Genomic DNA, 14098 nt, shown 5'->3' on the forward strand with positions numbered 1-14098 from the left:
ATATCAAACGACAATTATAATATAGTATGGACTAGCTTATGTGACAGATACGAAAATAAGCGTGCCATAGCTACGCGCTATATGGATAAGTTGTTTGCGTTCAAGCCGTTGTCTAACGAATCCGTGAACGGATTAAATTCCTTTTTGGAAACGTTTCAAGAGTGTGTTCAAGCCCTTGAGTTATTAGAAATTGGTAACTTAGCGGGATTTATTTTATGTTATATCGGATTGCGTAATATAGACCAGGTTTCAAGGCGTGAATTCGAACAAAAAATAGGTACAAACGAAATACCTGTTATCAAAACATTGATCGATTTTGTCACAAACCAGACCCGAATATTGGAAATGTCAATGAACACAAGTACTTTCTCGAAGCCGAGTACTAGTAAAACTTTTACTCCTTCGATTCAAAATAAATCCATTAGTAAGCCTACCACTAAAAATACAAATTTAAAAACTTGTTTAGCAAGTAGTACGAGCGCTGATAAGGCTGATTACGCAAAAAAGGGATGTTTGTACTGCAATAAACCCTTTCATTCAATTTATAAATGTTTCGAGTATATCGCACTAACACCTGTACAGCGCATTAATAAAATAAAGGAGTTGCATTTGTGCGAGAACTGTCTCCGTCAAGGTCACGCGTCTAATGAGTGCCCGTCGAAGATAACATGTACGGTGTGTAAAAACAGGCATCACCACACGTTGCATGTTGATTCTAAAACAAGTGTAATTACTTCGGATTTTAATAATTCTTGCAACGATAATTTTATTAATAATAACGAAGATCGAGTCTCGTTGACGTGTTCGACTGGATCTACAGTCATGTTGGGCACTGCGATTATACACGTATTGGACGTTTTAGGCAAATATCAACCCGTACGAGTAGTAGGTAATTGACAGTGGATCCCAATCTAGTTTTTTGACGAATGATTGTGCACAACGACTAGGACTCCCACGCCAAAAGTGTAACACACAACTGATAGGTTTAGGCGGAGCGGTAGTTCGTGATCACGGCATGGTTTTATGCAAAATCAAACCAACCACGTCCGATAATCCGATATTCAATTTAAAAACGGTTGTGGTTTCAAAAATTTCTGGTGATATGCCTTCGGTTAACTTTACAGAAAATTTAAAACTCGAATATAAAAACTTGTTGTTGGCTGACCCTACTTTCTATCGTTCGAGTCGCATCGACATGTTGCTCGGCAGCGACGTATTTCCGTTTATTTATGACGGTGGAAGGTATAGTCCGTCGCGGCAAGGATTACCGTTGGCGTTAAGTAGTGTATTTGGTTACGTAATTACGGGTCAGCTGTCTTGCAATAATACGAGTAACACTAGAAATGTATCAATGTGCATGTTAAGCAGCGAATCAAAAGTCGATGACTTAATTAAATCGTTTTGGGAAACAGAAAGCTTAGTCGCTGATTTGCCCAAAAACCCGGATGACGTCATCACTGAACAGATGTTTGTAAATGATTATAAGCGTGATAGTACAGGTCGATACATTGTTAAATACCCGTTTAAGCCTGACTCTGAACTGGGAAACTCAAGGCAAATTGCGATAAAAAGATATCAAAATTTAGAACGTAAACTGTCGCGTTTACCAGACCTACGGAAGGAATATAAAAAATTTATGGATGAGTACGCTTCGCTCGGTCATATGATTTGTGTCGGTGAGGTATCAGAAGTGGAATCAGGGTACGTCATTCCCCACCACTGCGTACATAAGCCTGACAGCAGTAGTACTCGTCTCCGTGTAGTTTTCGACGCGTCTTGTCAAACCTCAAATAATAAATCTTTAAATTCTGTTTTATACACGGGCCCGAAGTTGCAGGCTGATCTCGTGGAACTTTTGATACGTTTTCGGTTACGTAAGATTTCCTTATGCGGTGACATATCTAAAATGTACCGTTGTATTTTAATTGATGAGTCCCAACGTAAATATCAACACATTTTGTGGCGCGACTCGCCCAGTGAGCCCATTAAAGTGTACGAGCTGTGCACCGTGACGTATGGTGTAGCGAGTAGCCCGTTTCTAGCGATACGCACGCTACAGCAGCTAGCCGCGGACGAAGGCGCCCGCTTCCCAGAGGCTTCTCGTGCTCTGCGCGATGGATTTTTTGTGGACGATTTAATTTGGTCTGTGGATAACTTGGAAGAGGCTCTTAAGATTCAGCGGCAATTGGTCGAATTACTGAGGCTTGGTGGATTCGAATTACGCAAGTGGTCAAGTAATAGCGATCAATTACTTAAAGAACTGCCTAGTGATCAAGTTGAGCCCCCAGTGCAATTCGACGACGGTAAAACTATGTCTATCAAAATTCTCTGTCTACACTGGTTGCCTAAAGAAGACGCATTTTCTTTTCGTACTACACATACGGTAGATAATATTACGAAACGCTCAGTACTTTCACAAATAGCTAAATTATATGATCCCTTGGGATACGTAGCCCCGTGTATTTTTCTTGCTAAGAATTTTATGCAAAAATTATGGTGCGCTCAATTAGGGTGGGACGACACTCTTCCAAAGTTGTTACTCGATGAATGGTCAATGTTTTCATCTCAAATACCGTTTTTATCGAAACTAAAACACGACCGGCATGTCTTTGTCCAAAACCATACGGTCTCTCAAGTGGTAGGGTTTTGTGACGCGTCAACGGCTGGATTCGCCGCCGTCGTGTATATTCGCAGTCAAGACGTGCAAGGTAACGTTAACGTTAGCTTACTGTTATCGAAATCTAAGGTCGCGCCCTTAAAAACAGTATCAATTCCACGTCTTGAATTAATGGCTGCTCACTTATTGTCAAAAACTTTACGGTACGTAATCGATATTTTGGCCAAGGAAGTAGAAATTGGCGAGGTACTAGCTTTTACTGACAGTTCAGTTGCATTAACATGGATAAATACACCTGCGTTCAAACTAAAAACTTTCGTCGCCAATCGTGTCGCTAAAATTAATGAAAGCTCGACAGAGGTACAATGGTTTCACGTGAATGGCACTGACAACCCCGCCGATGTGTGCTCTCGCGGCGCCACGCCAGCCGATTTGCTGCTGATCGCAGATCAGTGGTTCCGTGGCCCTCGATGGCTATACGAGCCACCGCATACGTGGCCTGTCAGATCGATAACAGAGTTCAAAGGTGAACCATTGGAACTCAAACCTCTTAAAGAAAACACTTTACTTAGTGAAACGTCAAATGTGAATACGGACTTTTATTCAATAATACTTAAATTTTCAAACTTTAACAAGGTACTGCGTATATTCGCCTGGTGTTACAGATTTATAAATAATTGTAAAGCTTCTGTTGCTAATAGAGTAAAGGGTTCCTTACTTACTTCTGAAATAAATAAATCACACGATAAAATTATTCAAATTGTTCAATTAAAATATTTTGAGGATGACATTAAATCAATAAAAAAGGAAAATCGATGCTCGCAAAGCCTACGGAAACTCGACCCGTTCATCGATAGCCGTGGTCTCCTCATGGTGGGGGGTAGGCTTTCACACGCGGATTTGCCATTTACTCAACGTCATCCCGTGATTTTGCCCAAAAAATCGCATTTTACAAATATTTTGATAGATTACTATCACAAGGTCTATTTACACAACGGGCCTAGATCTCTTCAAAACATATTAGCTCAAAAATATTGGATTATAGCCGCTAGGTGTGTGATACGATCGCGCCTTTCTAAGTGTGTTACGTGCTTTAAGAATAGGCCCACTATTAATCAACCTAAAATGGCCTCATTACCAAAGTGTCGTTTAGAGTCCGATATTTATCCCTTCCAATATACTGTCGGTGTTGATATAGGAGGTCCATTTTATACAAAGGAATCAAATAGGCGTAATGCGAAAATATCAAAAGCCTATTTATGCTTATTTATTTGTTACTCAACACGTGCAGTACATCTTGAAGTACTCTCGGCGTTGACTACTGATTGCTTCTTGGCTTCGTTCGATCGGTTTACGGCTCGACGCGGACTGCCACATACGGTCTATTCTGACAATGGCAAAAATTTTGTTGCCGCTGGCAGACACCTAAATGAAATATATCAATTTTATAATTCAAAACAAAATCACTTGACTGATCAGTTCACCATCAGAAAAGTAACGTGGAAATATAATCCTCCAACTGGTAGTCATTTTGGTGGGATTTTCGAAGCTGGAATCAAATCGGCTAAATACCACTTAAAACGCGTAGTAGGTACACGCGCTTTATCATTCGAAGAATTATCTACCTTATTTTCTAACATAGAAGCGATTTTAAACTCGCGCCCTCTGTGCAGTTTATCTACCGATCCTAGTGAATTCGATGTCCTGACACCGGGACATTTTTTAGTTGGTCGTCAATTGGTTTCGGCTCCAAGTTATGATATCTCTGATGTATCTACTAATAATTTAACGCGTTGGAAATGTATTAAACAAGCCACATTGCATTTTTGGCGTCGTTGGAAACTAGAATACTTGCATACATTGCAGCAACGTCAAAAGTGGTACGTTGATGCTCCTAATCTATCTATAAATGACCTGGTACTGATTCACAATGATAATGCCCCTTGTCAACAATGGAGCTTAGGACGTGTAGAACAGGTTCATCCCGGACTTGATGGGAGGGTTCGCGTTGTTACGGTTCGGACGCAAAATTCGAAGCTAAAGCGCCCTGTCACAAAACTGAGTCCTCTCCCTAAAGAGTAGGATGAATAACTTATTATAAATCTATTTAATTCATTTCATTAATTTTATATTACAACTACATATCTATTTCATTTAAATTTATATATACAGTCCATTTCGCTCAAAGGCTAATCGTATTAGTTTTTTTTTATTTAATTTTTTATTTTATGATTATATGTTTCAAGCAAAATTACATAATTTGCAAAGCCCATTCATATAGGTTAACATTCTAGATATAATAACGTTATTTTGTGTTTACCTATTTTGAAATCATTGTTGATTTCGGTGGGGGGAAATGTTAGGAAACCGACTAAAATTTCCTTTTCCTAATCCACGCCATCTATCGGCATAATGAAGAAATGTAACGCGCCTCCTAGCGGGCGAAGAAAAGAACTATAGTCGACGCTTTCAAACCGCGCGCGCGCCAAATTAAAAAGTATTTTAATTCAAAAATACTGTTTTTCGCAAACTTTGCGATTCAACTTGTGCGTGTGTCCGTGTATTAAAAACTCCAGCATCCAGAACAGTGCCCCGGGGACAGAAGACCACAAAATATAGAAAGCAATCATTTGTGAGTACCTTCCCCTTTTTAGTCGGTTTAGTTTCTGGGAATTTAAATTTAACTCAACAAACTTGTTTACACAACAATTTGTATCAACATTTTATTTAATATAAATAAGATTGATTGGTCATATGCCCACTACTTTGTAACTATGATATTTCAAGAATAAAAAAACAGGGGTTTGTGGGTATTATGAGAAACGATTTTATTTATTTATTTATTATTTATTTATTTATTAAGTTGCACCAACAAAGTGATCATCAATACAAAATAATAGTTAATATTAATATATTTTATAATAGTTAATGCTTGTAAGATTTCTTATATTGTAAGCTGACAAATAATAAGATAAAATATATCAAAGATTCATTTATCTATTTTATTTCTTGTAATACGATTTTGTTATTATTATAATTATATTCAGAATTAGAATTAAATATTCCGATTGAAGGCTTAAAAAAATAATTCTCATTCATTGTAATTCTCTACATAATTTGCAACTATATTCGATATGTCTGTCTTAGTTTGTGTTTGTTATTCTGTAACACTTTAGCAGATGCAATTATTAGAATTCAATTTAAATTAATGTTTCTTGACTGTAATTTAATAAAAACTAACAAAATTGTTGTATTATGATATAATTTCTGAACTGGTTAAATGATATATGGTTATAGATAGGTTAATTCATTATCATAAAGTTAGTATCCTAACAAGCATTTCTAATAGAACTAGCCGTGATTTTTTTATTGCGTTTGTATGCAGATGATAATATCGCCCATCCGATGGTAAGTAGTTGCTACTGACACACATTGATGTCAGTAATACTAAGAACATAGCCAAGTAGCTGTCTACCGGAAGTAGTAATCGTGATTAATATTTATTAACATAAACTAGTCATATTCTATACTCACCAGATCCACTCACGCAATATGTTTCAGGCAACGCTTCAGATGAATAGCTAATGAATAGTGTGGGAGGAACGAATTTCTCGTGTTAGATTTAAAGAATAATGTTGAAAAAAAAAAACAACATTATTCTTTAAATCTAACACAAGAAATTCGTTCCTCCCAATGTTGAAGTTAGCATATTTATGTATTAAGTGTATTGTGTACAATAACCTCAATTGCAAACGCTTCTTGATAAAATCGTGATATTGAAGTGTATTTGTTAATCTGTTGTTTGTTGTAGTCAACGATTAAGAAATAAATGTTGTTACAGATGAAAGTAATCGTTTCATATTTTATTTTTCACAAATCACCTGTGTGAGTGTTGGCAGTTAGTCGCTGGTAATTGGAGCCATGTGAAGTCTTTGACTACTTTCAATCTTCTTCAACCAATATATAGTTTCCTCTAGGCATTAAGGCAATTAAAAATCTCCTTTCCTTCAGCGAACGTTCACGAATTTTAAGTGTGTTAAAAAACAAATGTCGGATCTTTAACGAGCGTATCTATATACATAAAAATGAATTGCTGTTCGTTAGTCTCGCTAAAACTCGAAAACAGCTGGACCGATTTGGCAAATTTTGGTCTTGAATTATTTGAGGAAGTCCAGAGAAGGTTTAAAAGGTAGATAAATAAATATGAAAATGCTTGGAATTAAATAAAAATAACAATTTTGTTTTTCCTTTTATGTGTCTCCCGTCGGACGGATTCCTTTTGTTTGTTTTAAGTTTATTTTATACAAAAATCTAGGTCTTTTATTTATCGATTAAGGCACTACGAAGTCTACCGGGTCAGCTAGGCACGTATAAAAATTAAATTACATTAAATAGAATTAAATTAATTTAAATTACTATTAGTTATCAAATCTTGGAGACAATATGCATTTGTTTCTTCACGAGTGTCGTGATGGTCCAGAAATAGACATCCGATTGCTAAGCTAAGTATTCTGTATGCGGAACACATGCGAACCAAAGCAAGTTTCTCGATGAGACACAGGTAGAACTTTCAAAATTTATAACGTAGCGAACGTTTACTTATCTTAACACACATAAAGTTAAACCAAGCCGAAATATTTATGCTTTACTGTTCTGTTCCCACGGTTTACAGGTGATTGAATAAAAAAAAAAGTGTAAATTATTTAAAGTTCCACAAAAGCCACCCAAACAATGGTCGCATCGCTGACCTTTATAGTGTCTTGTAGAATCATTATTAACAAACTAAATATAATGTACGTTTTAGTAGATAAGTAAACTTTGACGACATTTTGATGATCTCAAATTAATATGAACAAATAGGTCAAAAATAAAATGATGACGGTAATTTAGTATCACTACGTTTTTGAATTTAAATTTTTAATTGTGTATTAGCTTAGAATAGTTATTTTTAATATTAAATTTAAAAAAAATTAATTAAAAATTAAAAAAAAAAATTTGGTTAAATTAAAAAATTTAATTCAAAAACGTAGTGATGGTACTGGAATGGTTGGCCGAAAGGTGTGGTTCCTTGTTCCAAAATAATCATGCGTTCTCATTTGAAGTGCAAAGCAGTCTAGTATCTTAATGGTACTGAGATAACGGTACGGTATCTTTAGGTCGCTGTCTATGGTAATGTTCGTAGGGTCCCATAGACGCTCAATACCGAGTGGATTGTGAGCACGTCTATCCTTAATGCCAGCAGCGCCAATCATGATCACAAATGGCTTGGTGTCACCGCTCTACTTATTTCTGCCTTGAGCTAATCATAATGCTAATGAGGACTTAACATTTCATAGCTTAAGATGAGATTAGTATGGCTTCCACCGCAGACCGGTCTTTTGCGTTAGCTCATCTGTGTCTATGGATTAAATCTATTTGAGTGTAGTTTCAATTACGTCTACGTTTTCTAGAGTCGTGCTGAAAATGTCTATAAGTTAGTATAGATGTTAGTATAGATGTTAGTATAGATATTAGTATAGATGTTAGTATAGATGTTAGTATAGATGTTAGTATAGATTAATGTCTAAGCCTAAAATGAGGCGGTACATTTTACAAAAACACTGTTCAATTTATCTTTCCTAACTCCGCTTTCGTAGTTAGCGAGAGTTTCAGCAAAGTTTAACGTGCCCGTATACAGCCACCCCACCTGGCTATTACAGAAGAAATATTATCCAATGTACAACGTGTTCCGGGAACTTTTTTTGCCCACTTATCTCTCAGTAGCCTAGAAGGGCTATTCTGGCTTGACCATGACTGTTTGCTGCGCTCATGGGGCTCGGCCTGGAATAATATGCTAACATCTGCCCTAACGATAGCTGTACTTCGCTGAATCTATCATCGGATCGATATTGCGATCCTCTGAGAAAATCTAACGAGAAACTCAATGGGCTGGGCTTATCATTGACATGACCAATTAAAATTCTTAATTTAAAGTCTTGGCTATAAAGCAGCTGCAATTAGTGTCAGAACCTTAGCTCTTTAGGTCAATTCTGCGTCGACCACTATTTTTTGCTGCATTTATCAATCCGCATACACTTTCTATGAGATTAGGCGCCGCGCCATGCAGATAGGGTTGTAAAAGATAAAACAAACCATAACATAGTAATGTAGGAAGTACATATCGGCATTTGAAGAAATGAGATGTAAGCAAGATGGATCATGACATGACCCTAGAGCAGTTCAGTTTACCTGTAACAGGTCCATTCTGAAGGAAAAGGAAGCTTGATCATTCTGATGACCCTCTTTTTGTCAACCCGCGTCCATCCAATGCTGTGTGTAGGTCTCTTCGAAAGTAACTCATTCTCTTCAGTCTCTTGCCTTTCGCATCCAGCCCCTGCCAACCACTTTGACCAGTACATCTTTACACCTAATGACCCTGTCTAAAATTAAAAATTAAATCGAAAAGATTAAAAAAAGACGAATACTGTTTTTTTTCGCTCTAACTTTTTTTTTTTTTTATTGCCTTTGTAGGCAGACGAGCATACGGCCCACCTGATGGTGAATGGTTACCATCGCCCATGGACTTCAGCAATGCCAAGGGCAGAGCCAAGCCGCTGCCTACCGAACTCCAAAAAAAATTATTGTCCAATAAAGACTTGTAGTCAATTCTCGGAGGTGATTATTTTAGATTGGCTGATTCTCCACAGTAATACACTATCCACAGAGTGTTCGCGTTGTTCTAATGTTGGTGGTTTTTTTTTGTTTTTTTTTTTTTTCCACAGGAGAAAATCGCCGGATCCCCACCCGCGCGGCAGGTGGGATATGTGGGAGTTGAACCTCACTAAAAACTCCTGCCGCTCACAACCGGCGCCCTACCTCGGACCGGGCCGGAGCCCAGTCGGGGCTATTGAAACGGCGGGACAGGGTTGACGCAGAGCACATTACATCCATCCCAGCGTCCCACGGACGCCGGACCGGCGGCCGCCAGCGACACGACCACCAGTTCCCTCGTTCAGCGGGCCGAGAGCCCGCTTTGATGGCGCCGCGTTACACCTTCCCCCAGAGCGGTCGGGGGAACGCGGTCTACCATCACCCGGCTTCCTACTGCGGGTGAGCGTGCAAAGCACGCCACCCCACGTCTGGGTCTCTTCCCGCACAAAACGGGTGGGACCCCTAGCTCTTAGGGGGCCAGGTCACGGATACGACCCCGGTCCCGACCCCCTGCTCGGCGGCGGCGGGTTTCTGCGTAGTGAGGAGAGCTTTGCCTCACTCGCCCCGCCGCCTCCTTCTGCGAGATGGTGCACTCGCAGAAGTCGAGCATAGCCTTCCATGACCCATCGCCGCCAAGCATCGACGCCACGACGCCAGGAAGCGACAAGTCAGGTCCTATCTTTGCGACCAGGACACGGCGCTGCACCTCCCAAGCGGGGCAGACAGCGAGCGTATGCTCCGCCGTGTCCAGGTCGTGTCCACAATGGTGACACCTCGTCGTCGGCTCAGCCCCTATCCGGCGCAGATACGTCCCGAAGCATCCGTGCCCGGTCAGCACCTACACCAGATGAAAGGTGAGACGTCCTTCGCCACCCAGTCATCAAAGACTGGGTAAACCGCCCCGACGGTCCGTAGCCCCCACGTGGGGTTGGCCAATCGCCTCGACCACGACTCGAGCACGGACCGCCGAGAATGGGCCTTCCGCGCCCGCAGCTCACTTTCGGGGAGACGCGCCACGCCCCGAGCACGAAGCTCGCTGCGCCACCGATAGTTGGCAGCGAGCGACTCCGCCTCCAGCTCCCATGGCGGCGTCCCCGCCAACACACACTCCGCCTCGAAGGAGACGGTGCGATATCCGCGGATGACCCTGATGGCAACGGTGCGCTGCGGCTGGCGCAGGAACCGAGCCATAGTGGCCCGGTTGCGCGGCTAATGTTGGTGGTTGGTAGTAATTAAGAGGAGAAGATGAAATCGGAATCAATGAGTATCGCATATCGTATCGTAACGTATTCGTCTGCGGAAGCACACTTGAAAACTTTAAGTTCGACGAAGCTGTCCTCGTGTGACCAAGAGGCCGATACGGAGAAACTGACATACAGTAAAAGTTGATGTTAAAATTTTGATCATTAGGCAAGTATCATATCAGTTCTTGTAAATTCATGATGCGTTATAATATTTTCGAACTAAACACAGATATGAATAAAAACTAAAAATCGTTCTAGCTTTCTCTAGATACACATTTAAAGAATAAGAATTTTAGAAAGATAAGGGGTCCTGATTAGCGAGTAGTCCTGAGAGAGTTAGTTTTTTATTTATTTTTTATTGCCCTAGTTGGCAGACGAGCGCACGGTCCACCTGACCGTGAGTGGTTACCGTCGCCCATGGACTGCAGCAACGCCAGGGACATAGCCAAGCCGCTGCCTAGCGTAAAGTTTTACCGTAAGAGTTCTTTTTTCTTTTTATTGCTTATATTGGTGGACGAACTCACAGCCCACCTGGTATTAAGTGGTTATTAGAGCCCATATACGTCTACAACGTAAATGCGCCACCCACCTTGAGATATAAGTTCTAAGGTCTCAAGTATAGTTACAACGGCAGCCCGACCCTTCAAACTGAAACGCATTGCTGCTTCACGGCAGAAATAGGCGCGGTAGTGGTACCTACCCGCGCGGACTCACAAGAGGTCCTACCACCAGTAATTTTTTTTTAGAAATTATAGCGTAATTACTATTCGTTTACATTACACTGCTTGCTCTGATTCCGTATTCCCTTTCGGCATGCCATCAAGCCTCTAATTTAGTATAAATCAAAAGCATTTAATTACTATCTACGCTTACTCGTTAGTGTGTTAAATTACAGAAAGGCGTTCTCTAGCATTTACGGTCCTTTTAATTTAGTCGTATATAATGGATCCAAGATCGTTTTTGTATTACAAAAGCGATTTCGATGAGCAATGGAGCTCTTGAAATGTGCATGGAGGAAAGTATCCCATACAAAAGCTTTGGAACAATCCAGTGGACGGCTCGAATCGCTATTCTTTGAGTCTGTTTATCGAGTCACTTACATAACTGGTAGGATTAGATTTTTCATCAGAGTTTTTACGTATTTGAGCACAATCAAATGATATAAATAGCTCTTTTTAAAGTATTTTAGAACTCAAATTCAACACAATTTTGTTGTTGTAGTCTATAAGAATCAAATATACAGGGTGTCCCAGAAATAATAGATAATCCTGAAACACCTCATAGCAGAGCTATTGGGGACAAAAAAAACTCAGGTTGTACCCAAATTACGTATTTAAAAAAAAAGTTGAAATATTCCATACTGCTGTGCATTTCTTGAATATACAACAGCGACAAATAAATGAAATCCATAGGCTTTTTGGAGTTATAATATTCTACATGGACTATACTAAGGAATATGCAGAAAATCGTATGAGTAGCCAGTGTAGTTTTTTTATAAAATTTAATCTGGACTTGAATTTTAATAATGAAATTTGGTATTTTTAATTTATTTTTAATTTGGGTAATACCTAAGAAATATTTTTTTTATTTTGAGTCCCCAATAGCTCTACTATGAGTCGTTTCAGGATTATCCATTATTTCTGGGACACCCTGTATAAGTTTTTTTTCGAAAAACCTACAATGTCTCCAATTTTGAATTAAATTATGAATTAGAACATGCCGTTTTCAATTTGTTCTTTTTTCGGCAGGATTGTCTTCATCCGATCGGACTATCATATACTTGGTGTACAGTATCTCGGTGAAACTTATGATCCTCCTCCTGGTGTGTGGTGAAGTATGGTACAGTATCAGCGAGACATCAAGCTTAGACGAAATCGCGGCCGGGATCAACGCGACCTTAATACAGTTCATAGCCATATACAGATACAAGAATATGGTAAATTAAACTACGTAATTCTTAATTTAGATTTTATGTACAGCGTGTAACAGTACAAGTGTAGACATGGGCTAAGCATTATGATGTCATGTTTTAGTTTAAATAAATTGTCATTGACAAATTGTTCAAACTCATCACGTAGACATGCAGTAATCGACCGAATAAAAACAACAACGTAATTAATTAATTCCATAATGATGTAGTTAGTGACATTAGTTTAGAAACTGTTACTTTGTTATTGAACAAAGTCACATAAAATGTGATTATTTATACTTTTATACTACAGAATTAAAATTCATTTTACGTAAATAAGTTAGTCAGGCACAGAATAGGGATACCGTGCTAAATGTATACGTAATACGTAATAGGAAGATTTATTGCTATGGTGAAGTAATTATGCATTCAAATTTCGACTTTATGCCTCAAACTGGATGATCGATTTCAAGTTGTAGTGTCTACGGTTCCTGTTACCCCTAAACACCAGTTGGAACGTTGGACTTCGTTATTGCATCTACATGAACAAAATTGGTTTGATGTCGTCGCGCCCTAAAGGATAGGACGTCCGATGTACTTGTAACAAGTGATGCGACTAAATCAGTCTTCATATCCCGTAGACTGGAACTAATTTTTCTAAGAAAAAACATAGATAATTATGTAAATTCACGAACGATCTTTGACGACGGTGAATACGTCGTCTACAAAAAATCAAAATCGCAAAATTTATAAATTTACGTAAATATTATTGGCAGTCGTATGAGCTCGCACGAGTAGGTACCACTATCCTGCCTATTTGTGACGCAAAGCAGTTATACATTCCGTTTTAAAGGATGGGATAGCTGTAATCGACTTCAACCTTGTATCTCAAAGTGGCTTAGGACGTCATTGACGTTGTGATATGTAAGGAAATCCGGCGAGCAGTGAACAACAGTTTTTACTGGTGGTAGGACATCTTGTAAGTCCGCACGGGTAGGTACCACCATCCTGCCTGAAGCAGTAATGCGTTTCGGTTTGAAGGGTGGGGCAGCCGTTGTACTGTTTAAAGTGAGACCTTACCACTCATGTCTCAAAGGCGGCATTTACGTTGTAGATATCTATGGGCTCCGGTAACCACTAAACACCAGTTGGGTCGTGAGCTCGTCCACCCATCTCAGCAATTAAAAAAAATGGGTTCTGAGTTCTTTAATTAACCTATGCAATTAAAAAAAGTCCCTTTGTACCCTACGTAGTAAAATAACGCTGCATAAGTCTATTTCTCTATAAATATAGTTAATTTATAACATTAGTAATGGAAATCACTTTTAGATCGACCATAAAGATATGTACAAGAGATTCGCGACTTCAATGGAGTCCCCGCACTTTGATACGTCAACCGATAAAAGGAAAAAGTTAGTCGTCTTCTGGGCTGAGAGAAACGAAAAATATCTGAAGTTGTTACTGGCCTTAGGGAATTGTACCCTTGCTGCTTGGTAATAAGTTTTAGCTAATAAAACTACGTATTCGTCCATCCAATTTCATCTCTTTGAACGGATTTTCTTGAAGCCTCGCAGTTTTGAACTTTCAGAGAGACGTAATCTAGTTCGTGCAGCTTACGCTAAAGAATATAGAATCCGT

At 39.3% G+C, this 14098-nt stretch overlaps 1 long non-coding RNA gene across 1 annotated transcript in view; it reads right to left on the bottom strand.

Annotated features, from left to right (window-relative positions):
- The window catches only part of LOC134199383 (uncharacterized), a 28680-nt gene that overhangs the window by 2669 nt on the left and 11913 nt on the right, over positions 1-14098 (bottom strand). The window contains exon 2 of the long non-coding RNA XR_009973862.1: positions 8846-9036. This is a non-coding gene — a long non-coding RNA (uncharacterized LOC134199383). The remainder of the gene's footprint in view (positions 1-8845; positions 9037-14098) is intronic.

Source organism: Bombyx mori, chromosome 9, assembly GCF_030269925.1.
Source record: "Bombyx mori chromosome 9, ASM3026992v2".
In the NCBI taxonomy this organism is placed as follows: domain Eukaryota; kingdom Metazoa; phylum Arthropoda; class Insecta; order Lepidoptera; family Bombycidae; genus Bombyx; species Bombyx mori.